This window comes from Hylobates moloch, unplaced genomic scaffold, assembly GCF_009828535.3.
Source record: "Hylobates moloch isolate HMO894 unplaced genomic scaffold, HMol_V3 SCAFFOLD_3, whole genome shotgun sequence".
NCBI classification, from domain to species: Eukaryota; Metazoa; Chordata; class Mammalia; order Primates; family Hylobatidae; genus Hylobates; species Hylobates moloch.
Window position 1 is genome coordinate 78,238,858 of NW_026652278.1, and position 26,815 is coordinate 78,265,672.

The following is a 26,815-nucleotide window of genomic DNA, read 5'->3' on the forward strand; positions in this document are numbered from 1 at the left end:
GCCACCGAACTCCAACCTGTTTCAAAAAAAAAAAAAAAGGAAAACCAGATCAGCACTTGGGGTGCCCCTTTCCCTCAGCTTTAGCAAGATCCTGTGTTTTGTTGCGGTAAGCAGGTGCGTGGTTCAGTCATGCCCAATGCTCAGACCACTCCTCACTTTTCACATCCAGGAGGAGGAGCTGTCAGGTCTGACCGCAGTCAAGCAGCAAATGTAGTCCAGGGGACGGCTAGAGGTGAGGTCAGCCGCAAGACTGGCGCGTGGGCCGAGCAAAAACCTGAGTCAGGAGGCGGCCAGGCAAGGTCAGTGGAGGGGGCGGGGCCCGAAGCGGAGGCGGAGCTTGGGAAAGCCTGGCGTGAGGGCAGGGCGGGGCCAGAGGTGGGCTGAGGCCGGATCAGGCGGTGGGGGCGGGCCCCGTAGTCCCGTGCGGCTCGCGCCTGCGCACGGGCCCGCGGCGGGGCGGGGCTGCGCGCGCGCGGTGCGCGGGCCCTGGAGGGCGGAGTCCGGGCGGCGCCGGCCGAGGGAGGGGGCGCGGCGGCTTTGGAGTCCGGCGCTCCCTCAGGCCGCGGACGCGATGCTGGTTGCTGCAGCTCGGGCGGCGGGGCTGGCGGGGATGTGACGGGCGGCCCTTCGTCTCACCTTCCGTCCTCGGGCCCGCAGGTCGCTGGGCGGCCTGGAGCTGGGCCGCGGCCGAGGAGGCAGCGCGACCTCCGCACGGTGAGATCCGGGATCAGGGCCAGAGCCGGGGCCGGGGTCGCGGCGGGCGCCGGGGGCAGCCCAAGACCAGGCACGCAGTCCGGGGCGGGGCGGAAGCCCGGACTCCCTGGCTGAGGCGGTGGCGCCCACCGGTCCCCCGGCCTCCAGGGTGAGCCTCTCTAGCCCCTCGCGAGCCGCCGGACGCGGGGCGGGCGCCCTCCCTGCGGCTGTGATAGCGCGGGGCCTCGGGCCGCGGGCGCCGCCGCCTTTCAAGAGAAATCTGGACGAGGCTGAGGCACTCTGATTTCGGAGCCTGGTTGCATGTGAGGGTGGATGGGGAAAGTACCGGGGCTCCCCGAATGAGTTCATTTTTTTTTCTTTCAATTACAGGGCTAAATGAAAGACACACCCTAAAACACATCCTGAGGTGAAACTTTGGTGGGGCACACCGTTGCCGTAGGTTCAGATCTTCTCTCTTCTCTTTAGACATGTATTTTCATACATTTTTAAATAATACACCTACTTTCTTGATAAAGTAAAAGGAGGAATGAAAGGACTCCTTTGTGGTGGTCCTTGGTGGCGAAGCTTAAGTTTCCATTTCAATAATTGCATATTCATCTGTGTGGGCTCCCCGACCAATGAGACTTGCTGCTCCCAGACAAGGCCTTAGCGGAGTGGAAATGACTGATGCAGGGACTCTGTGGTCTCAGATTAGAGTGTTGGTAGCTCACTCCTATAAGTGAGAGAAATTGAGATTTAAGCTTTTTAAAATAGCCATATGAAAGGCATTCCTTTTCTCCTGAGCATTAAAATATAACGGAACCTATTAATTTGTCCAGTTGTTTTTTTTTTAAAGCATCATCTTTTAGACTAGAGACTTTAGAGATGGCAGCTGCTCTTTAACCAAAAGGAACTTAAGATGCTCTCCTGCAAAAGATGGGTTCAAAACATGGCTTATCCGTCATCCATATGTGATAAAGATGTAAATATTCCTGAGTGTTTGCCTGAAATCAGTCTTCTTCCTCTTGGACTTTATTACTGTTTGTTTCTCTTAACTTATGAAAGCTTGTTACTATTATTTTTTATTTTTGTTTGTGTTCTAAACAACATTGACTTCAAATAATCTTCAGGTTAAAAATGCACATTTTGTTGAACGCTTTAGCCATAATTCATACTGTCGTACTTCAGCATAAGCCATAGTTAAGAAAGCACTAGAAGCCATCCTGAAAGCAAGCAGAAAGTCTCTATTAAGAATTCTGTAAAAATTCTACCTTTCCACATTCAGACCTGCATTTTTTGTTGCTTTGACTCAACTCCTTTGCCTATTTTGGAGGAAGGGACTTTGAATCCATATTTACAAGTCCTTCAGTGACTCTCCATAGTCTATATCGATAAAATTCAAAGTCCTTCATGATTAGTGGTATTTGTCTACATTCTAGTGTCATCTTCTACCATTATGCCTGCCCTCTCTATATAAGACTGTTGCAGTTCTCTGAAGATGACATCTTCCTCTGTGGTTTTTCAGTGTTCTTTGTTGAGAATTCTCTACCTAGTAAACAACCTGCCCTTGAAGACCTTACGAAAGTATCACTTCTGAGGCTTGTCTAGACATCTCATCCCTCTTGTCTTAACTGATTCGTACACTCTGCAGTTAGTATTTGTCAACTGGTAGTTAATGATTTGTTTATGTGTCTGTCTCCACCAGGTTTTGGGGTTTCTTTTGTGTTTTTTGAGACAGAGTCTTGCACTGTCGCCTGGGCTAGAGTGCAATGGCCTCATCTCGGCTCACTGCAACCTCTGCCTCCTGGGTTCATGCGATTCTCCTGCCTCAGCCTCCTGAGTCGCTGGAATTATAGGCACACACCACTACACCTGGCTAATTTTTTTTTTTAGTAGAGACGGGTTTCAGTATGTTGGCCAGACTGGTCTCGAACTCCTGACCTCGTAATCTGCCCACCTTGGCCTCCCAAAGTGCTGGGATTGTAGGCTGGTTAGGAATGAAACCCCAGTTATGTTAAAAAAAAAAAAATCCATTTTATGATACAGTAATAAAAAGGGCATGACCCATAACGATTGCTGTTTCATTGGTCCTACAAGTTTATTTTGAGGCGCAAAGTCATGCAGGTAGAAAGGGATGGTGGGGATTACAGTCCAGGTCTTTTGACCATCTGTGTATTTCACTTTTGCCCCCAGTCTCCTAATTCTAAATCTTAATTGTTTTACAATTTGAATGGGAGTTGTGAGCGACTTGGATGTGTTCTGAAAAAAGGGTCTATTAATAGAATATTGAACTTGAAAGAATTAACAGATTATTTGGTTCAACTTTAAACATTTTACCATTAAACAACTCAGCCTAAAAAGACAAATAACTTGTTTGAGATTGCTTAGGCTCACCTACATCTCATATCTCCTGACCTCGTCATTGTGTGTTTTTCACTACTCCATGGTGCTTTGGGGTGAAATGAAGGAGCTGCCAGTTTTTCAGAGGGAGTGCAAATCTGCTTGCACTTTCTCTCTCTGAATCCATAGCTGCCACTCCTAGGGACTTAAACCCTTGTGGCTGAGAAACATGATAATTCATTTGGGGATATGGGAGAAACCTAACCTTCACTATTCCTCTCAGCCAGATAGTTTTAACCTCAGTGCTTGGGGTCCTCTCTCCAGATGCCCCATAACAAGTGGCTTCTGATCACCGTATGGAGATCTCACATACAGTTAAGCTTTGATGGTACAATGAGATTTTTTTTTTTTTTTTTTTTTGAGACGGAGTTTTGCTCTTGTTGCCCAGGCTGGAGTACAATGGCACGATCTCGGCTCACCGGAACCTCCGCCTCCCGAGTTCAAGCGATTCTCCTGCCTCAGCCTCCTGAGAAGCTGGGATTACAGGCACGCACCACCACGCCCGGCTAATTTTGTATTTTTAGTAGAGATGAGGTTTCTCCATGTTAGTCAGGCTGGTCTCGAACTCCCAACCTCTGGTGATCCGCCCACCTCGGCCTCCCAAAGTGCTGGGATTACAGGCGTGAGCCACTGCGCCCGGCCTGAGATTTTAATATAAGAAGGTTGCAGCTGGCTAATAGCATGACTAAAATTACTTGTGTGGCTTGTCTGTGAGAAGAGCCTATCTTACTCCTATGTGATAGGATTTTGGGGGAAAAAATTGATGATTGTGGCTGTCTCTAAAAAGATGAAATGTGTAGTGGTGTGGGCCTGACCAATTCCAAAAGGCTTTTTTTCTTACAAACAACTTAATGGTCAAAGAAATTTTAAAAATCAAAACAAACTTTTAATTTTTCTTCTTATTTCTTGTCATATCTAAGTGATTTTATATGATAAAGCATACAGCATACATATGATGCTTAATATTTGCTTTCATATTTGATGTTTTATTTTTTGCTATAGTTTTTATACCTTTAGATGATTATACAGTGTTACAATGTCATTTCTTAATAATTGGACATCTAGATTGTTTACTATTTTGCAGATAATGCAGTTAGTATATAGCTGTTTATCATTTTGCTTCTTTCCTTTGGGCTAAAGGCCCAGGAGCAGTATTACAAAGTCAGAGGGTATGAAGGTTTTGTTAATTTCAAAAAATATTACCAGATTTACTTCTAAAAGATATTGATTTACACTGATTCCAGTAGAGTTTGGTTGACCACTTCTATCATACTTTATAGGTTTTTGCTTTTAAAAGTTTGTTTTTTAAAAATGAGGATAAGGTTACTTGCAGTTTAACATCATAGTCCATAATAGACAAGGAAATGCAGTATTCTTCTAGTTTTATTTTCTCCTTTATTTGTCCATCGTTCATAAATTTATTGGAATCTTCTCACCCATTTTCATTAGCACTAACATCATAAATATATTAATCTCTTGAAAAATATTTCTGATCTATTTTTTCGTATTGTAGGCTTTATAGGTTTTATATTAAATTTACATTTTTTACATATATATATATATATATATTTTTTTTTTTTTGAGACAGAGTCTCACTCTGTCACCAAGCTGGAGTGCAGTGGTGCCATCTCAGCTCACTGCAACCTCCGCCTCCTGGGTTCAAGCAATTCTCTTGCGTCAGCCTCCTGAGTAGCTGGGACTACAGGCGCGTGCCCCCATGCCCGGCTAATTTTTGTATTTTTAATAGAGACGGGGTAATCCCTATATTATATATTTTTTAAAAAAATCAGTGTGGCTGGGTGTGGTGGATCACACCTGTAATCTCAGTGCTTTGGGAGGGTGAGGCTGGAGAATCGCTTGAGCCTAGGAGTTCAAGACCAGCCTGGGCAACGTAGTGAGACCCCATCTCTATTTTAAAGAAAAAAGATAAAAGAAAAAAGTCAGTGATTTTTGTCCTTTGATTGTGTTTTTTGAGAATGAATGCCATGCACCTGTTTGATGCATACTTTTATTTTCTTAAGCTTCTAGAGTTCATTTTGTTATGTATATATATTTAGAAAGTTAATATACAACTGAGATCAAATTTCATTTATGTGTATTTTATATTATAGAAAACTACATTATTATGTTTCCATTCTTTTTTCTGAACTTAAATAGGAAAACAAAACAAAATAACCTAACTTTAATAAAAATGTGTACTTGTTTTTTAGTAAATTATGGTAAGTTTTTAGTTAAACTAAAATTTTTGTGACAGCAATATATTGGTTAATTGAAATTTTTGTCTGTTCAAGATTAACCAGAGGGTTGTCTTTAACTCTTATTGTTAATCATTCTAAAATATATGAAAGGAAACCTTAGTAATCTGCTCCCACTGGGGAGCAGATTACTCCCATTCTAGATAGATGAGACAGCCCAGGATAATAGTTAACATTGAGTGCTGGGTTTTGTGCTGGTTCTTGGCATGGAGTTTCTTACCTAATCTTCACAGCAACCCTAGGAGGTAGGTTCTTTTAGTATCCTCATTTTGTGGATATGAAAATTTAGAGACCGTGACCTGCCAAAGATAACATAGGTAGTAAGCATTGGAACTGGAACTCAGTCAGCCTGCTTTTAAAAGGTGCTATTTCAAAAGTATTATCTTATTTTCCATGCCAAGGATTTGGACTTCATTTCTTAGACATTGGATAGATTAGGTGTTGCAAAGCAAGGGGATGATATGGTATGTTATCTCTTTTAGGGAGATTGCTCGTGTGACAGTGTGGCTATATATTGAATTATGTTTATAATAGGAAGTGGTTGAAATATTCATGTGAGAAATGAAGCCTAAACCGTGAGGTGGAAGTGGAGATCGGGATATTTTGGAAAGATAATAGGATTTAGTAACTGATATACAACAGAGTGGGAAGGCAGAGTATTGATTTGGAAGACATTGAGTGGGGTAATGACAGATGAATATGTGCTCACAGCACTTTGTTAAATTTCTTTCACAGCACCGACTGTGATGTATTGTACCTATTCTAGTGACATATCTTGTCTCCCCCACTGGATTGTGTGCTTGTCAAAGATAGGGACTGAGTAGAGGAATGAGTGAATATAGGATGAGATAATGCAGAAAGGTCAAGCGACTGAACTGGGAAACACCAAATTACCAAAATGAAAGAGTGAGTGGAGGAAGAGTAGCTCTAGAATGTGACAGCTGTCAGGGAGGATGGGGGAAGAGCCATCAGGGAGGAGGCAGAGGGGGAGGGAAGTATTAGCACAGACGTGAGCATGTAGAATGCTGCCACCTCAGGCTACAAACAGTTGTGGTTGGTGTACCCTGCTGTCATAAGCTGATTGTGGTTGTATAGGGTGAACTTGTCTTTCCTTTGTTATTGACTACTTAAGTTTTCTCTGAGTATCTGATGGCTTTCTGCCTCTTTGGCTTCTGACTTATGCTTGCTACAGGTGCTGATGCTGGGGTGTGATTCAGCCTATTGAGATCAACCAATGGGAACAGTCCTTTCTTTTTAAGTGAATTGACCAATCACAGTATGTGAGGTGTAATCTCTGAGTTTTTAGCTCTTCTCTGATGAGTTGATTGGTTTGGAATGTCCTAGAGTTACTTCTCTACCTTTAAAGACTTCTGGTTGATTATATTAAGGTTTGGAGCCATTGGGAAGCCAGAAGATTCTTAAAGGTTGGATCCATGAGCACTGAAGTTTTTTACCTGTTTACTTTTTCAAGTTGACCAGTAGCTTAGTTTTAATATAGTTGGATCATCTTTGAAGATTATTGTTCTTAAAAATGCCACAGATTATTCCAAATAATTAAGAATCTCTGTTTTCTTTGTACTTTATAGCTATGTAAGACAGGGGCTTGTTTTAAATTTTCTTGGTCAGCTCCTAACTTACTTCATATGTCTATTTTTCAAAGAGTTACTTGGTAAAGGAATTTGCTCTTGATTTTTTCTACAACCATTTGCTTCAGGCCATCTTTACCCCCTGTTCTCTGCCTTCTCCTGTTTTCATCTACCCCGTTTATGTCCTTGCTAAGGGCAGTGGGAAAGGGAAAAGCGAAAAAGCATGAGTGATTACTCCTTCCTTCCCTTTGTTATGATAGTTGTTATTGCTCTCCCTGCCATCACTGCTCCCAGCTGTTCACTTTGGCATGGTCTCCTACCCTGTATCTTGAGTTCTGTGTGTGGGAATAGAAATGCAAGGCATGGCTCTTTAGCTGAGGAACGATGGGCATCTTAGGGTTTTGGTCCTTCTGTGATCGCTCTTTTGGTGCCTGGTATTGAAAACCCCAGTGACATCTTGTATCTGAGCAAGTGTTTTCGGTTCCCTAGCATTCTACTTCTCCTTCTTTTTTTTTTTTTTTTTTTTGAGACAGGGTCTCTGGACCCAGGCTGGAGTGCAGTGGTGTCATCATGGCTCACTGCAGCCTTGACCTCCTGGGCTGTAGCTATCCTCCTGCCTTGGCTTCCCAACCTGTACTCAACCTGTAGGTGGGACTACAGGCATGTACCACCATGCCTGGCTAATTTTAAAAATTTTTCATAGAGACAGGGTCTCCCCATGTTGCCCAGGCTGGGCTCAAACTCCTGGGCTCAAATGACCTTCCTGCTTTTACCTCCCAAAGTGCTGGGATTACAGGTGTGAGCCACCACAACTGGTCCTGCTTTTCTTTAAGATGCAAAATTAAATTCCAGTCCTGTTTTTCTGAATTGTCTACCCTCCTCCCCAACACTGCCCCCATGTCAAGATTGCAAAACCTTTGATGACGAAGCCGCTAGGGACAAAGAAGCAAGACAGATACCAGAAGGTACTTTGAATTGTTGTTGTCATCATATTAATGATATTTCGTTGCAGCCTGAGTGCTTTAGGGCAATTTGAGAGCTTTCTCTGACCATTATCTCTTGGCAGCCAGTGTTAGGGTTGGGAGTTATAATTTTCTCTGAAGACCTTAGCTTAGAAAAACAGGGACTATTCATAATAGCTATTTAAGTCTGTAGAATGGACTTGATGATATTTTGGTCAGAGTTGGTAGGCTACTTTATAGGAAACATCCAGGTGATATTTCTTTTCGGGGTGGGGAGGCAGGGATGACCATCTTTTTGTTTTGTTTTTTTTCCTTATTTAAAATTTTTTCTCAGGTATATTTTCCTCATTTTAGGAATAGTATGGTATGGCTTGTCAACCTTTATTTATTATTGGTACCAGCTAGAGTTGTAGACTTGGCCATTGTTGTGGCCTTTCTTGCAGTCATGTTTTTCCAGGACTTGAGATGTTTTACATTCTAAATTCCTTCAATCCTGGCTTAGAGAATAGATCCTCAGTCTGGATTTTTCTCATTCATTCATTCAAGAAATGTATTCCGAGCACTTGCTGGGAATAGTTCAGTCAACAAAACAAGTTTTCTGCCTTTGTGGAGCTTACATTCTAATGACAAGATACAGAAAATAAGTATCTGTGTAATATGTCATCTATTACTTTGCTGTGGAGAAAAAGAAAGCAGGAAGAGGTGAAAAGAACATGTGATGGGTGATGCTGCTGTTTTATCTAAGGTGGTTAGGGAAGGCTGTAATAAAAACTAGTAGTTGAGCAGAGATCTTGAAGTAGTGAGAATGTGATCTATGCAGATATTAGGAGAGAGAGTACTTGATGAAGATAGAACTGGAATGCGAAGATCCCGTGGCTGAAGCTTGCTTTACCTGTTCTAGGAGTGGCAAGTAGGCCAGTGCAGGCATTGAGGGGAATTGATTGGTAGATGAGGTCAGAGAGGTGGGTTTGGTTGGGGGGATGCCTGATCATATATGGCGTTGTAGGCCAGTGAGACTGGCTTTTAAAAGGTGGGGAGCCACCAGAGTTTTGACTTGTTATAAGTAGAACTCTCAGCTGCTATGTAGAGAATGTCAGGGGTGGCGCATAATGAGATTATTTAGCAGGCGCAGCAGTAATCCTAAGTGGGAGATGATGATTTTAGGCAGGGATTGGGAGAAGTGCTCACATTTTGTATAAATTTTGAAGGCAGAGCCAACAGTTTAATGATGGATTGAATGTGGGCTATGAGTTTGGCCTGAACAACTGGACAAATGGAGTTAACATTTCCTGAGATGGGTAAGAGTGCAGAAGAAGCTGGGTTTTAGTGGGGGAAGTAATGAGTTCAGTTTTGGACATTTTAAGTTAGTAATCTAAGTGGACATATTGTGAAGAGAGCTGGGTATGCACAAGTCTGCAGTTCACAGCAGAAGTCTGGGTTAGAGATATATAAATTTCCAGTTATTAGCAGAGAGATAGTATGTAATGCCTCGAGAATGGATTAAAATAATTTAGGGAGTGAGTGTGGCTGGAGAAGTCCCACAAGTTAGCCTTGGGATCCTGTAATGTTTTCAGAGAGAGAGAAACTAGCAGAGGAGACCAAGAAGCAGCACGCCCATAAAGAAGGAAGAGAATTAAGACTGAGTTGTATCAGTGAAGCCCAGTGGAGTTGTATCAGTGAAGCCCAGTGAAATGTTTTAAGAAGGAGCGAGTGAGTAATCAGCTGTGTCAGATGCTATTAGATTGAGGACTAAGATATAGTAATATGAAAATCATTGGTGACCTTAACAAGTTGTTTCTGGTTTAGTGGTGGAAGTGAAGACTTGATTGGAGTGGGCTTAAGAGAGAATTGGAGGAAAGGAATTGTAGACTGCTGGGATAGACAGTTCCTTCAAGGAGTTTGCTATAAAGTAAAGCTAAATAACAGGGTGGTAGCTGGAGGGGATGTCCAGTCAAGGAATTCTTTTTTAAAAGGTGGATGCTTTTCTTTTTTTGTATTCTTATTTATATACTGTAAACCAAAAAGTATCTGAGACAGGTCTCAATCAATTTAGAAGTTTATTTTGCCAAGGTTAAGGATGCATGCCAGAGAGACAAGTCTGTCTCCAAAGATGATTTTGAAGGCTTCAGTATTTAAATGGAAAAAGCAGGCTGGAGGGGCAAGAGGGAGGGTATTATCACATTACTGAATCCACATGTTACAAAAGAAAAGGAGCAGGTAGGGGAATAGTCGGTTATGTATTTGTTTAGTGCTCAGTAAATCGGTGCTTTACATAAGATAAGGTGAACACTGAGTAGTTACTCATGGACACATTTAACTTCTTCTTTTTTTTTTTTTTTTTTTTTGAGACGGAGTCTAGCTCTTTCACCCAGGCTGGAGTGCAGTGGCGCGATCTTGGCTCACTGCAGGCTCCGCCCCCCTGGGGTTCACGCCATTCTTCTGCCTCAGCCTCCCGCGTAGCTGGGATTACAGGCGCCCGTCACCTCGCCCGGCTAATTTTTTGTATTTTTAATAGAGACGGGGTTTCACCGTGTTAGCCAGCATGGTCTTGATCTCCTGACCTCGTGATCCGCCCGCCTCGGCCTCCCAAAGTGCTGGGATTACAGGCGTGAGCCACCGCACCGGGCCTAACTTCTTATCTGTAGCTATCAGCTTAGAAACAAAAGGAGGGGGGCTGGGCACAGTGGCTCAGCCTGTAATCTCAGTATTTTGGGAGGCTGAGGCAGGTGGATCACCTGAGGTCAGGAGTTCGAGACCAGCATGACCGGTGAAACCCCATCTCTACTAAAATACAGAATTAGCCGGGCATGGTGGTGCATGCCTGTAATCCCAGCTACTTGGGAAGCTGAGTTGAGGCAGAAGAATTGCTTGAACCTGGGAGGCAGAGGTTGCAGTGAGCCAAGATCGCGTCATTGCACTCCAGCCTGGGCAACAAGACAGAAACTCCAAAAAAAAACTTCAAAAACAAAAACAACAAACAAAAAAAACCCCAACAAAAAACAAAAGGAAAGGCAGCTTCTTTTGTGACTCAGCTTCCAGCTTAATTTTTTTCTTTTGGCATAGTGAAGTTAGGGTCCCAAGTTTTTACTTTCACAATACAAATATATGTAGTTAACAAAATGTTTCAACAGAGAAAAAAATGCAGGATCTACGTCGTTGAAATGTAAATGAAATTAACTTTATCCTAATCTGTGCACTCAAGGTCCATCATCATCATCATGATGGACTGTACTGCAGTTTTGTGCAGTGCTCGCCTTGTAGTAGCTTCAAAATTTTCATTTAGCAACCTATTTGTTATGGTGGTTTTACCTTTTTTAAAAAAAAGTTAAATTGAAGAACAAATGAGCAACTTTTCCAGGGAAATTTTGACAGCTAACTCTTCTCCACCACCCCCTTTTTTTTTCTAATGTACCTGATCTCATTTTACCGTAACTGCTTACGATTATTGAGTTGATGTTTGAGATGAATTCAGAAACTATGTTGAAAGCATATATTACAGTTATAGCACTTTATATGCCTCTTTTCGTGGTTCATTTATGTTTAAGTAAGTAGTAGTCAATATTTAGTGTTGGAGCATCATTGCAGTTGCTTCTTAACCCTCTTCATTGGTCTTTCTCCAGATTTTCTTCCCTTAGCCACTGATCCACGCCCCTGACTTTTGGATTTCCGAAACACAGATCTGACCCGGTTCTGTTTTTGCTAAAAAAAATCTTTTGTGGCTCCCCATTCTCTACTGAAGTTAATTTTATTTTCTTTTCTTTTTTGTCTGTTTAGCCACCTTTTGCCTGCCCATGCTTTAGGGAATCTGGAGTACTCCCTAGGGTGTCTTGCTGTGTTGGCCAGGCTGGTCTCAAACTCCTAATGTTAAGCAGTTTTCCCACCTTGGCCTCCCAAAGTGCTGGAATTATAGGCATGAGCCACCGTGCCCACCCTCCCTAGGGGATTCTAATGCACATGTGATGTTTCTTACCATAGGACTACAGAGTAAAGATCAGATTTTTTATTAGCGTACAGATAGTCCTCCAAGAGGAGGTTCCATGAAAATGAGAAATGCTTTGACATCTGTCTGCTTTTGCACATAGTATTACTTTTTTTTTTTAATTTATTTTTTATTTTTTGAGATGGAGTTTCACTCTTGTTGCCCAGGCTGGAGTGCAGTGGTGTGATCTTGGCTCACCGCGACCTCTGTCTCCTGGGTTCAAGTGATTATCCTGCCTCAGCCTCCCAAGTAGCTGGGATTACAGGCATGTGCCACCACGCCTGGCTGGTTTTGTATTTTTAGTAGAGACGAGGTTTCTCCATGTTGCTGGTCAGGCTGGTTTCGAACTCCCAACCTCAGGTGATATGCCCGCCTTGGCCTCCCAAAGTCCTGGGATTACAGGTATGAGCTACCGTGCCTGGCCACTATTTCTTTTTTTTGTAGAATACCATTCATCTTCTCAGCCTTCTCATTAAATCACTTTATCTTTTTTATTTTTTTATTTTGAGACGGAGTTTCACTCTTGTCACCCAGGCTGGAGTGCAAAGGCACGATCTCTGCTCACAGCAGCCTCCACCTCCCAGGTTCAAGCAATTCTCCTGACTCAGCCTCCCGAGTAGCTGGGATTACAGGTGCATGCCACCATGCCCGGCTAATTTTTTATATTTTTAGCAGAGGCGGGGTTTCACTATGTTGGCCACGCTGGTCTTGAATTCCTGACCTCAGGTGATCCACCTGCCTCGGCCTCCCAAAGTGCTGGGATTACAGGCGTGAGCCACTGTGCCCGGCCATCACTTTATCTTTTTAAGAGCCCAACATAGATGCCTCTTCTTCCAGGAAAGCTGCTAGACATATGTTCATTATGCCTCTTCCATCTATCCTTCATTATATTCTGTTAACCTGTGTTCCTGTTAACATTATGCAGTTTTTTTGTTATAGTATTTGCTATATTTTACTGTTTGTTTTCGTGACAGGTTGCTCTCTTGCCCCCACTTATAGACACTCAGTAAATTTTTTGTTGAATGAATGAGTAAAGCAAATAATTATCCAACATTAACCCAGTTTTGATTGACCCATTTGGTTGGAAATTTACGCCATTCAATTTGTACAGAATATACAAATGAGCAATTCGAATAGTGTTCTTAAAGACAGTCATATTCTAAAGTCTTAGGAAATTCATATTTATTAAATATTCTTTTCATGAGCAAATAATGAGACTTGTCGATGATTTATTTTCTATCCCATATCTCTATTTTTGTCTGAATTTTTTTTCCTTCTCTGGTTTTATTTTTTTTCGTCTTTGACGTCTGTATTTGGATGTTAACCTTAACCATCCTCTACCCTGACACTCATCCCCTAAACTTGATCCCCCCTCTTGGCTTCTCCATTAGTGTTTTCTCTGTCACCATCTTACACGTCATTTAGGTTTCTGTGTAGTATCTGTAGGTCTTACTTCTACATCTGATGAGTTACTGAGTTCAACAAACATTTTTTGGCCACTTCCTGTGTTCCTGACTTGTTAGTAATAAGAGGCTGAACAAGAGAAGGTCCCAGTCTGCAAATTATTATGGTACAATGTGGTAAGTGTGGTAATACAGTAATAGTGGAATATTTAGGGCGCTATTAGAAGATAGGAAAGAAAAACAGTGTTTTTCCTACTCTCACGTACCACTCAGTACAACACTTTTTTTTTTGTTTTTGAGACGATGTCTTGTTCTGTCACCCAGGCTGGCGTGCAGTGACTTGATTATAGGTCACTGCAGCCTTAACCTCCTGGACTCAAGTGATGTGCCCTCCCGAGTAGCTGGGACTACAAGCGTGTGCCACCATGCCCAGCTAATTTTTTTAACATTTTTATGTAGAGGTGGGGTTTTGCCAAGTTGCCCGGGTTTGTCTCAAACTCCTGGCCTCTAGGATCCTCCCACCTTGGCCTCCCAAAGTGTTAGAGTTACAGGCACAAGCCACCGCACCTGGCCTTTGTAACTCTTTTTTTTTTTTTTTTTTTTTTTTAAGAGGCGGAGTTTTGCTATCTTGCCTGGGCTGGTCTCAAACTCCTAGCCTCAAGTGATCCTTCTGCTTCGACCTCTCAAAGTGCTGGGATTACAAGAGTGAGCCACATAGCACTTGGCCACACAGCACCTCTTAACACTAAATGTGTGGAGACTGTTTTGCCGGACACCAAGCAATTCTGACACCATAGTCTCCAGTGAAGAACAGCTGGATGCCCTATAATTTAGTTCCAATCTGACACTGTCTACCTGTAGATAGTGTTAAATCCTGTAGGATAAGGGCTCAGTCCCACAAGATGGCGCCATCCCTCCTGCCACTTCAGATGCATGCTCCAGGTTGTGACCTGTGTCTATGACCAGCCATAAATTGGGGTTCCCATGACCCCCTTCTTGGGTTCAGTTAATTTGCTAGAGCAGCTCATAGAACTTAGGGAAACACTTTACTTATGTTTGCCCATTTATTAAACAGCATATTACAAGAAATATAGATGAACAGCCAGATGGAAGAGATGAATAGGGTAGGTAATGGAAAGGGGCGTGGAGCTTCTCTGTCCTCTCTGGGTGTACCACTCTCCAGGTATCTCACGTATTCAGCTCTCTGAACTCTGTCCTTTTGGCCTTTTATGGAGGTTTTATTACATAGGTATGATTGATTACATCATTGGCCATTGGTGATCAACTCAACTTCAGTCCCCTTCCCCTCCCTGGAGGTTGCGGGATGGGGCTGAGAAGTCCCAACCTGTACTCAGCCTGGGAATAAAGAATATCTCTTTCACATATTACTTATTTTTTCCTTTGGCTACTGCCAGTCTCTTTCAGGTCCTCATTACTATGTTTAGATAATTGTAAGACCTCTTAGTAGCTACTCCTGCCTTAACTCTTGTCATTCCAGTTCCTCATGTACCCTGTCATCAGAAAGGGTTGAGAAAATTGTCTTAAAAAGGGAGAAAAAATGTTACATGCCTTTCCTTCTCCTGTTCACAGAATAAACTCCAAAAATAAAATGTAGAATTCAAAGCCCTTGACTCAGACTTCCTTTTCTTGTCTTCTGCTACATGAACCTTTCATCCAGCAAAACTCTTCTACATTCTGTTCCAAACACACTTCACTCATTCTTTTTTTTGCCTTGATTGTGTACTACTCATTCCCCCACAACATTTTACTTTTGCTTCCTCTATTTACAGAAACTATATCTATCTGTTGACATAGTTCTTAATTGTTAAATCCACTGTGAACCTTAGACCATCATGCCCGTGTTCTTGAACTTTCTTTGCCTTCCAAAGCGTCATTCTCCTGTTTCTCTTTCTGTTTCTTTTTTCTTTTTTTTCTTTTGAGATGGAGTCTCTCTCTGTTACCCAGTGCAGTGGTGCGATCTCTGCTCACTGCAACCTCTGCCTCCTGGGTTCAAGCAATTCTCCTGCTTCAGCCTCCCAAGTAGCTGGGATTACAGGTACCTGCCACTACACCCAGCTCATTTTTGTATTTTTAGTAGAGTCCGGGGTTTACCATGTTGGCCAGGCTGGTCTTGAACTCCTGACCTCAAACGGCCACCTTGGCCTCCCAAAGTGGTGGGATTACAGGTGTAAGCCATTATGCCTAGCCCTGTTTCTCTTTCATACCTATTCTTTTCCAGCTGTCTTTACTGTCTCTTGTTCATGTATTCAGCTAATTTTAGTTAATGATACTGCCAGTTAATGATACTGCCAGTTAATGATACTTAGTTAATGATACTGCCAGTGATTCAGGTGCCCAAAGTATAAACCTGGGAGTAATCCAGACTTCTCTTATCTCTCATTTTCCATTTGTTGTCAAGTCTTTGTGAGGTATCTCTTCTCTCTTCATTCTCTTTACTGTTTCCTTGGGCTAGGTCTAATATCTAGAGTAGACCACTATAAAAAGCCCTATCAGTGTAAGTACTCTACCTGGTCCTGGGTATTATACAAAACAAGTATTCAGGAAATGCATTTTGGTTATAGCCAGTAGGAATGCCAAACAAAAACTACAGTTTTGAGTTGACCACCCTAGAATAGTGCTTAAACCATGGACTGATTATTCTGTATCCATTAAAGGTCGATTTCCTAAATATCTCAATTAGATGACATTGTTATGAAGTAATTTTTACTTTTTACAAAAAATTTACTTAAGGTTTAAGAAGATGATGTGTTAGTATTGCAGGGAAAAGGCAAGAAAAGTTGTATGGAAATGGCTCTGGCTGGGATGTGTGCCAGAAATGATCTTGTAGACATTTTATTAATGGGCCAGAAAAGAGATTAAAAGTTTGCAGGTAACGTTTGGTGCTTATTTATCCACATGACAGTATAAGAGCAATTAACTACAGGAAGATCTTGAGACTGGAATAGACAAAATTTGAGTATTAGTGTGTGGAATTGTAACCTAATGTATTTGACTAGTACTGTGAAGATGCTGTTTGTCAGTTAATACCCAGGAGAAACTCGTGATATCACTGTGTCATGTTCCTGGAAGATACTGGCATAATATGCTGATGCTTGAGATGTGGTAACATAATCACTGTACCTCTGCATCATTTGATATGTTTCATAAGCACAAGCTGTTTAGTATTGCAGAATTATTTTTTGACCCCAGACATAGTCACAGAAGAGCTCTTTAGTCTCTTGAAATTTTTTTTTGTTTGCTAATAGTAGATCTTAGATAGGATTTGTCTTATTTGTGCCGTGAAAGAAAGTCCAAATTTGCAGTATTTTCTACTTTAAAACTTAAGATTCCCTTATTCTAAATGTATTTTGCACATGTTTCAAAATAACAGTTTATATTTTGTGAATATTTTACAAAAGTATTAAGGGCTTTTTTTTGTTTTTGCTGTTGCTTTATTTTTTTCTTTTTTAATGTTATCTTTTGAATATATGTTTCTTTATTGTTGATCTTTATTTACCTCTGATGAATTTAGGGGTTTATGAGGCTGGCACTAGATTGTCACATGGACATTACCTTGGAAAATCTGTTTGAGTACTCTGTATTACAGCATTTTGAAGTTAATAGTGGGATGTGTGTATCATTTTGGCTTATGTTATTCTGTCCAGAGGATTCTCCCTAGGGAAGGTGGGAAAGAAAGGAAGAATGCTTTGGAGAGAATTCCCATGGTGGACAAGTAGCATTTTGAGTCAAGGGAGTAGTGTGCACTTTGGTAAGGAGTCCTGAAAGAGCATCTTATGGTTACAGATCCTGAGGTGGTTTGGTGTGGTTGGAAGGCAGGTTTGTTGGTTAGTGGTGAGAGGGAGCAGCTGTAAAGGAATACCAAAGCTGCAATTTGAAGGCTTGGGTAATTTTAGCTGCACGCACTCAACTAGCTGTGTGTCTATATGTGATTTCCCTAAGTTTCAATTTCCTTAAATGTGCAAAATGAGAATAATAAAAATATCTACACTGTAGGATTGTTGTGAGGTTTAAATCAGGTAACATTTGTACCTGGCACACAAGTACTTAATAAATATCAGCTGCTGTTTTTAGGTGTTTGTACTTTAGAGAGTTATTGAAGGATTTTAAAATTGAAGAGTGACATGATCAGAATTAGAATTTTGAATACTAATCTCAGGAAAAGTGTGAAAAATGGATTGAAGAGGAAGAAACTGAAGGCGGAAAATTAAGTAGGCCTGTGCTAGAATACTGGCTAGTAAGATTCTAGATTAAGAAATGAGGAGAGGACAGGACGAGTTTGAGAACTATTACAAATTATCACGTGCGTTGTATTCCATGAGTTGGGGAGATCTTAAGGGAACTAGGAGAATTGACAGCAAGAATATGGACAGAATACCTAGCTGAGTAAGAAACATTGTATTTTCCTCCTCTTAATACAACTCAGAAACATACTTTAAAAGCATTTGGTATTTTGACATTTGGTACTGGGACGTTTTGAGTGTTACCATATAATCATTTTGGATAAAGATACATGTCTATTTACACAGTTTTGTTTTTGGAGTACTTTATGTACATTCTCGTTGAATACTCTTCTATTTGGCGAGTTTTGTTATAGCATTTGAAAAACTGCCCTTTCCCAGTGAAATGATTAGATTTTAATTTGTTTACTCAGTTGAATGTTCTTACCTTACATAATTTTACTTAGATTATTTTATAATAGAGAAGAAAGGTTTAGACTATGACGTGTTTTCTTGTCACTGAAGTGTTCCTTACGTTGTTTTGACCAATTGTACTGTGGGTTAAATATAATGTAATTTTAAGGTGTGGTTGAGACTCAGGCCCAAGATATTTTACTTTTTATTAATCATATTTTATAAAATTATAATGATAATTATTTAAGTAAACAAGATTTTGGGATTGTGTATAAGGTCATAGGCATTTTCACTTGTTTGTCAGCAACCCCTAGAAGTTATGTCTCCTTTGCTATTGAATTAGAGTGAGACTTTCTACATACAGCTATATCGAAGGGCAAAAAAAGTAATGTTTAGTAGAGCTGCAATCATAAGAAAGATTTTTCAGTGATACTTATTTCTTCACCCAATAGCTTTTATTAAGTGTCTTTTTATGTATTAGAATAATCTTTTTTGAGATGGAGTTTCACTCTTGTTGCCCAGGCTAGAGTACAGTGGTGCAATCTCGGCTCACCGCAACTTCCGCCTCCTTGGTTCAAGTGATTCTTCTGCCTCAGCCTCCCGAGTAGCTGGGATTACAGGCACGCACCACCTCGTCTGGCTAATTTTGTACTTTTAGTAGAGACGGGGTTTCTCTATGTTGGTCAGGCTGGTCTTGAACTCCCGACCTCAGTGATCTGCCCACCTCGGCCTCCCAAAGTGCTAGGATTACAAGCGTGAGCCACCGCACCTGGCCATGTATTAGAATAATCTTTAGGAATTAAAAAAAATAAATATTTTGTGCTCCTTGTCTTCAAGGAGCTCTCAGTCTAGTGGAGAAAGTAGAACACAGGAAAACATGATTTTAAAAATAAAATAGTGTAATAATTGCTATACCTAGGGATACCCAGCTAAACCATGGGCATATGTAGGAGGAACATCTAATCTGCAGATATCACATGATCATGCTAATTTGGTAGACTTATTGCTATATATTACATGAGAAGAGTAGATCCAGAACTGAAAGGAGTCTATCATCCAGCCATCTGTTACAGATCAGGACATAGTACATTTCAGAGAGCACATGCTACTTCATGGGAGATGGAAGATTGCAAGAAGCCTCTTGGCAATCCTCACTTCTTATGCCATTTCTTTATATAGAGTATATTGTGTATGTTCCTTGTCTCCCTGATGGGGCCACTACTGTGTGTAATGGATGAGACATGATGGAGTGGGTTGAGGAGGGAGATACATATGAGGTGAGTTTAAAGGAATTTCAATTATTTGGCGTGAATAAGAGAAATCTGGGACTGTCTTAAAAAAAGTTTTGGGTTTTTTTTGGTAATAATTTTATACTCAGAGAAATGTTGCAAGACCAAGAATAGTACAAAGAATATCTAAATACTCTTTATCCAGATTTACCTGTTGTTAATATTTTGTGCCATTTTCTTACCGTTTGCTCTCTTTCATATATATGTATATATGAATAGGTATATATATGTTTATATGCATATTATGGCCCTTTATCTCCTAAATACTTTCAACATGTATTTCCCAGTCATAGGGATTTAAAAAAAAATTGTACAGTGTGGACTTCACTAAATTTAACATTGACGCAATAGTTTAATCTACTATTTGTATTCCAATTTTTTGCTCAATTGGCCCAGTCACCTTTATGGTATTTCCCCTTCCACAGACTGCTTTTTAAAGAGCAAAGAATGAGTCATGAGTAATTTTTAGTAGAAACTTTCTATTAAGGGTCTAAAGACAATCATGGTGACTTAAAGTTGGATTCCTGTTTTGATCCACATCCATGCCTCCCACAAACTTTCCTGTCTCAGAAAATGACAGCACAATCCCATTTATTATTCAAGCCAGAAACCTGAAGCCTATTTGGTTTCTCTTTTAACTTTATCCTTTGAGTTTAACCCATCACTGAGTCCTGTAGTTTCTGTCTCCCCTATATATCTTGAAACCCATCTATTGGCTGGGTGCAGTGGTTCACGCCTATAATCCCAGCACTTCGGGAAGCAGGAGGGTCACTTGAGCTCAGGAGTTCAAGACCAGCCTGGGCAACATAGTGAGACCACACACCCCCACCCCCGTCTACAAAAATTAAAAAATTAGCTGGGTGTGGTGGCATGTGCCTGTGGTCCCAGCCACTAGGGAGGCTGAGATGAGAGGACTGCTTGAGCCCAGGAGGTCGAGGCTGCAGCGAACTATGATCACCCCACTGTACTCCAGTCTGGACGACAGAGAGAGACCTTGTTTCAAAAAAAAGAAAGGAACTTGTCTATACCTTTCTATTCATCTACTTCAACCAGCCTAGTCTATCATTGTTTCTCATCTGGACTCCTACCTACTTTCCTACCTGATTTTTTCCTGCTTCTACATTTTCTTCTTTCCTATTCATTCTCCACATAACAGCCAGAATGATCTTTTAGAAATGTAAATCAGATCGGCCAGGTGCAGTGGCTCACGCCTGTAATCCCAGCACTTTGTGAGGCCCAGGCAGGCGGATCACCTGAGGTCAGGAGTTCAAGACCAGCCTGGCTAACATGGTGAAACCCCATCTCTATTAAAAATACAACAATTAGCCAGGCATGGTGGCGGCACCTGTAATCCCAGCTACTAGGGAGGCTGAGGCAGGAGAATTGCTTGAACCTGGGAAGTGGAGGTTGCAGTGAGCCGATATCGTGCCACTGCACTCTAGCCTGGGTGACAGAGCGAGATTCCATCTCCAAAAAGTAATGATAATTTTAAAAAGTACATCAGATCGTGTCATGCTCCAGTTTATATATTAAGTGGCTTTCCACCGTGCCAGAGCACTCTCTGTGTAGCTTAACTCTTCTTTAGTCCACAACTTTAAAATATTCTCCCTCTGAGAGGCCTTTCTTGATGCCCAGTTTGTTATTTTTCCTAAAGCATTTCATTGTTTTCCTTTATAGCACTTATGATTTGTAATTATTTAATTGTTTTTTTTTTCTTTTTCTGTATTTCCTACACTAGGTTGTAAGTGCAAAATGCATAGGGACCAGGTCTGTTTTGTGCACTTTTGTATACCTAGCACATTGCTAGAATTATAGCAGATGATTAATAAAAATTTGAATATTTGAGTGAAAGGAAACCTGAGAGGTTATCTAGTCTTACCTCCCACCAATTTAAGAGTCTGCACTATCTCTGTCAAGTGCTTGTCTAGCTTATTTTTTAATGCTTTCGCAGATGGACAGCTTAGTGTTTTATGTAGTTTACTTTGTTGAATAATTTTGGTAGTTTGAAAAGTTTTAGTTTTTGGGCTGAAAACTGCCCTTTTCTTATTTCTATTCATTGATCCTAGTTCTGCCCCTTTGTCACAACTTAAACTATTTTGACCCTACATATAGTATCTTAAACTATTTGACAGCAACCGTCATGTATGCTCTTGGCTTTGTTAGGCTAAACCATTTATAAGTGCTTGAGCTTTTCATCATGTGGCATGTTTCTTTACCCTTACGTCCTTTGTATCCCTTTTGCCAGGGTAGCTCTAAAAGTGGTATAATGAAGGATAAAGATATTTATGATCTTTGGTCCAGTTATCTGTGATTAAATGTTTTATAGCACATTAATTCAATGTAATATATTGTAGCCCTTAAAATAACAAATATAACTGTAGAACTGTGGGATATATTTATAAAACAATGATATTTTAAAAGTAGAACATTAAATTGTATCTAGATAGTTCATATAGCTGACTCTGTGTGTGTAGATGAAATTTAGAAGGGTACATGAAGTAATGAGAATAGTTGTATAGTTATGTTAGGGTGGTGGAATTATAGGGAGAAGTTTTGTTTTTTTTTTTCTTTGAGACAGAGTCTTCCTCTGTCACCCTGGCTGGAGTGCAGTGGTGTGATCTCAGATCACTACTTCCCAGGTTCAAGCGATTCTCGTGCCTCAGTGTCCAGAGTAGCTGGGATTACAGGCATCTGCCACCACCATCTCTGGCTGATTTTTGTATTTTTAGTAGAGATGAGGTTTCATCCTGTTGGCCAGGCAGTTCTAGACTCCTTGCCTCAAGTGAGCCACTCACCTTGGCTTCCCAAAATCCCAAAGTGCTGGGATGATGGGTGTAAGCCACCATACCTGGCTTTATTTGTTTATTTAAGAGACTGGGTCTCACTGTGTTACCCAGGCTGGACTCGAACTCCTGGGCTTAAGTGATCCTCCCATTGCAGCCTCCTGAATAGCTTGGACTACAGGCATGAGCCACCATGCCTGGCCCAGAAATTTTAAAATATAGAGTATTTTATAATTAGTTTAATAAGAAAAGAGAAAATATAATGCTTGGAAATGTCATTCCAACTAGAATTAAGTGAGATTTCAGTAGTCTGCATTAAGACTGTATTTCTTTTTAATGTAGTTTAAGAATGCTTATTTTGTGGCCTTATCACATTGTAATAATAGCCACATTTGGCTAGTGGCTACTGTATTGACAGGGCAGATACATGTATTGGGTAAGGGCAGATGGAGAACATTTCTTTTGGTACAGTGTTCTATGGATAGTGCCAGAATAAGAGATTGTGTGGGATGGATCACTCATGAGAGCAAGATAGGCAAAATGGTGACTTGTACCGCGGTGGCTCACGCCTGTAATCCCAGCACTTTGGGAGGTCGAGGCAGGTGGATCACGAGGTCAGGAGATCGAGACCATCCTGGCCAACATGGTGAAACCCTGTCTCTACTAAAACTATAAAAAAAAATTAGCTGGGTGTGGTGGCACACGCCTATAGTCCCAGCTACTCAGGAGGCTGAGGCAGGAGAATTGCTTGAACTCAGGAGGCGGAGGTTGCAGTGAGCCAAGATTGCGTCACTGCACTCCAGCCTGGCGACAGAGCAAGACTCCGTCTCAAAAAAAAAAAAAAGAAAAAAAAGAAAGGTGATTTGTGTCCATACAATCCTTTTGAGGCTCAATCTTGAAGGTAGAGGAGCCAAGTGAGGTGTGGGAACAGGGCCACAAGACATAGTTCATGGCACTGGCCATTAGGTGGCAGTGTCTCCTCAGGCTTGCTAGTTATTGGAGCAGCACTTGGGGAGTAGGAAGAATGAGGTGGGGAGCAGTCTTCTCGGTGAGTGGGCAAGGTTTCTGTATATGTAAAAGTTTGTTGGTAATGTCTTTATATTTCAAAGAGTACCTATCACCACCACCACCGCTGCCGCCGCCACCACCTCCTCTTACCATATTAAGTGCCACTGACAGGTTCAGTGGTCCTGATTCCTGACTCTCTATGTGAACTTGGACAAATTACTTAAGTTTTCTAAAGCTATTTCTTCATCTGTGAAATGGGAATAAATATACCTATCTAGTAGTTGTTAAGGTAGGAGGTTAAGGTTAAGATGTGATAATTTTTTTTTTTTTTTTGGAGACAGAGTCTCTGTCACCCAGGCTGGATTGCAGTGGTACAACCTCGGCTCACTGCAACCTCCGCCTTTTAGGTTCAATTGACTCTCATGTCTCAGCCTCCCAAGTAGCTGGGATTACAGGCATGTGCCCCCACATCTGGCTAATTTTTGTATTTTTAGTACAGACAGGGTTTTACCATATTGGCCAGGCTGATCTCGAACTCCTGACCTCAGGTGATCCACCTGCTTTGGCCTCCCAAAGTGCTGGGATTACAGGAGTGAGCCACCGTGCCCAGCCTAAGATACAATTCTTATAAGTGAATAGCACAGTGCTACACATACACCTACTTGGTAAAAATTATTTATCATTAAGGGCCCTGACAGTCATGTTCTCCTGTTTTGTTTTCAGCAGGGACAGTTAAGCCTTTCCACCTTCTGGTTGCATAGGAAGGACAGTTTCTTGCCTTGGTCATGGAGATCCTGTATAACCTGTCTTCCACAGGTGTTCCTGTCTCTTGAGATAGCAGCCTGAGCCAGCCCCAGGACATTATTCATTTGTATGTACTAACATCTGTTATATGCCAGGCTCTGTGCTAGATGCTGAGTATTAAAAAAAAAAAGAGTCTTTAATTAGGCTATTGAGTATATGTTGTAGATATTTTCATTATGCTTATGTTTTTGAAATTACTTGTATTGCTCAAGTTCTGTATGCTTTTGTTGGTTGAGTTCGCTCATAACGTTTAGTAAGACCTAGTACCTACTTCCTGCAGCCCCATTCAGCTGCAGGTGTGATTTCCACACCCTTCAGGTTTAGCCAGTCCTGACTTAGGTGGGTGAGTGGGGCCTGCAATTAGCATGGCTACCATAGGCACAATGTTTACCATTCCCATCAAGCTGCCACTTTCTTCTGGACTTAGCTGTAAATCAGAACTTCTGCCTTGTTTTCCCCTTAAGCATTTTCAGTCTCCTAATGGGACTGGAAGCCCACCTTGATCTCATGGTGGGATCTTGTTCCAAATATTTTCCCCACTATTTTCTTTATTTTTAACCTCCTCTTTGAGCTCTTTTCCTGCAGAAAAGAGGGTACAAAAAAAAAAAAAAACCCAGGCCAGGCATGGTGGCTCATGCCTGTAATCTCAGCACTTTGGGAGGCTGAGGCGGGTGGATTACTTGAGCTCTGGAGTTGGAGACCAACCTGGACAATGTGGCGGAAGCCCATTCTTTACAAAAAATACAAAAATTAGCCAGGTGTGGTGGCACGCATCTGTAATCCCAGCTACAAGGGAGGCTGAGGCAGGATGGTTGCTTGAGCCCAAGGAGGTCAAGGCTGCGGTGAGCTGTGTTTGCACTACTTCACTCCTGCCTGGGTGGGTGACAGAGGGAGACTCTATCTCAAACAAAAAACAGAAAAACAAAGAAGATTGCCTCTATGTTGTCTCAAGTTACTGTCTTTTTTTTTTTTTTTTTTTAAATAGGGTTTGTTTGAAAGAATAGGGTATATTTCCTGACTGTTCATCTCTTTATTCTTAAACCTGCTGTAGTCAGATTTCTGTCCTCATCTTGTCTCCTGAAACTGCTTTGGCAAAGGTGACCAAATTTGTAAACTACCAAGCCCAATTATTCTTTTTGGTTTTTAGTTTACTTATATGTGGAATTTGACACTACTGCTTGTTATCTTCAAAATTTCTTTCAAATTACTTTTTTAGTTCTCTTCTTTACACTTAGATCATACGATCTCTGTGCCACCCCCCCTCCCCCCGCTTCCCCCATCTGTTTTTTAAGTGTTGGTTATACCAGGACCGTGCCTTTCTCTCCTTGTTGTACATCTTCTCCAGGTGACGTCGCTTGTTTTTGGTGGGAAATTTGACCATCATTCCCGTACTGATAACTTTCAAATCACCATCTTCCTTTCAGATTTTGCCCTTGCATTTCAGACTCCTTTGACCAGTAAACACCCTCGCATATGCTGTCTAGATAATGCACCTCAAAGTTAGCTTGACATGCTAAGTTTGTGATCTTTTTCCCCAGATATAATGTTTGCTCTCAATGAAAGGCAAACATTATGTCTGGGGAAAAACATCATGTCCAGTCAGACAAGCCCAGAATTTTGAGCTCTTTCCTCTTATCTCCCACATCTAACCAATCACTCATCCATTTATTTGCTAAATATTATGCTCTCATTTTGTGCCCATTATTGTGACAAAATTCTTTAGATTTAATATTGCTGATATCTTTTGTACCTTTTTGCTACAGTCTTTGTTGTCTTTCTCATGTTGTAACCTCTTAACCCATCTCCCCTTCTTAACCCATCTCCTGCATACTTAAATCAAAGTGACTTTCCAAAATTCAGGTCAGATCTTTTTTTTTAATAGTTTAAAACCCTTTAGTTTCCTAATTGCCCATAGTAAAGTCCAAACTTCTTAGTATGGCACATAAGCCACTCTATAGGCTGTATTTTTCCACTATTCTTCCTTTCTTCTTATGCATTTCTGAAACCCTGTTCACTACCATTGTTCAGCCAACAACAGTTTTCTGAATGTGTCATGCTGGTTCTATGTTTTTGTTTATGCTCTTAGGCTGTATTGTTTTTTCACATTCAGTGTCTTTATTTCTATTTACTATTTATCTTTTGAGACTCAGCTCAAGCATTGCCTCCTCTACGAAGCCATTTATGTTATCCCTGTCTCCCAGTTAAGCACTTTCTTTTTTGTTCCCCCATGTGCTACCCCTTATACTCTGCTCTAGCAGTTAAAGTACTTCATTCCCCTTCTCTTGTCTACATGTCTTTTCCCTTATATTGGAAGGTCTTATTTTATCCACAACCTGTATCTTAGAGCCTGATTCATAATAGGCTTTCAATAAATGTTTAATAACTAAATGAATGTATTTTAAGTCATTGCTGTAATGACAGCATTTCTCCTTTACTAGATCATAAGCTGCTTATGGCAAGTACTATGTGTACCTTCTTTACTTTTCAGGATCTTGTCTTATAGTTACTTTATAAAAAAGTGTTGAGGCCGGGCGCCGTGGCTCACGCCTATAATCCCAGCACTTTGGGAGGCTGAGGCAGGTGGATCACCTGAGGTCAGGAGTTTGAGACCAGCCTGGCCAACATGGTGAAACCCTGTCTCTACTAAAAATACAAAAATTAGCTGGATGTGGTGGCGGGCGCCTGTAATCACAGTTACTTGGGAGGCTGAGGCAGGAGAATCACTTGAACCTGGGAGGTAGAGGTTGCAGTGAGCCAAGATCATGCCATTGCACTCCAGCCTGGGTAACAAGGGCAAAACTGTCTCCAAAAAAAAAAAAAAAAAAGGTGTTGTATTAATCTGAGGTGGAGGTTTGCAGTGGATTAAGCATGGCCTCTTTACAAAGGAAGAAGTTGAGTTCTTTTAGTCCTAAGCACAATAAGATATTTGATGGTCATTATAGTTAATTTATAGAGGCAAACATTGCACCTAACTTTAGTCACTTTGGTATTTGGCAAATCA

General features: G+C 41.2%; 1 protein-coding gene across 6 annotated transcripts in view; it reads left to right on the forward strand.

Annotated features, from left to right (window-relative positions):
• The first annotated feature begins 495 nt into the window (after nt 1-495).
• CCSER2 (coiled-coil serine rich protein 2) overlaps nt 496-26,815 on the forward strand; it is a 195,057-nt gene continuing 168,737 nt past the window's right edge. For 5 of the 6 annotated variants that reach the window (XM_058436444.1, XM_032141618.2, XM_032141628.2 and 2 more), the window contains exon 1: nt 496-714. The gene's annotated coding sequence lies outside the window, so the exon portion shown is untranslated. The remainder of the gene's footprint in view (nt 715-26,815) is intronic. The other variant, XM_058436445.1, reaches the window with a different exon arrangement.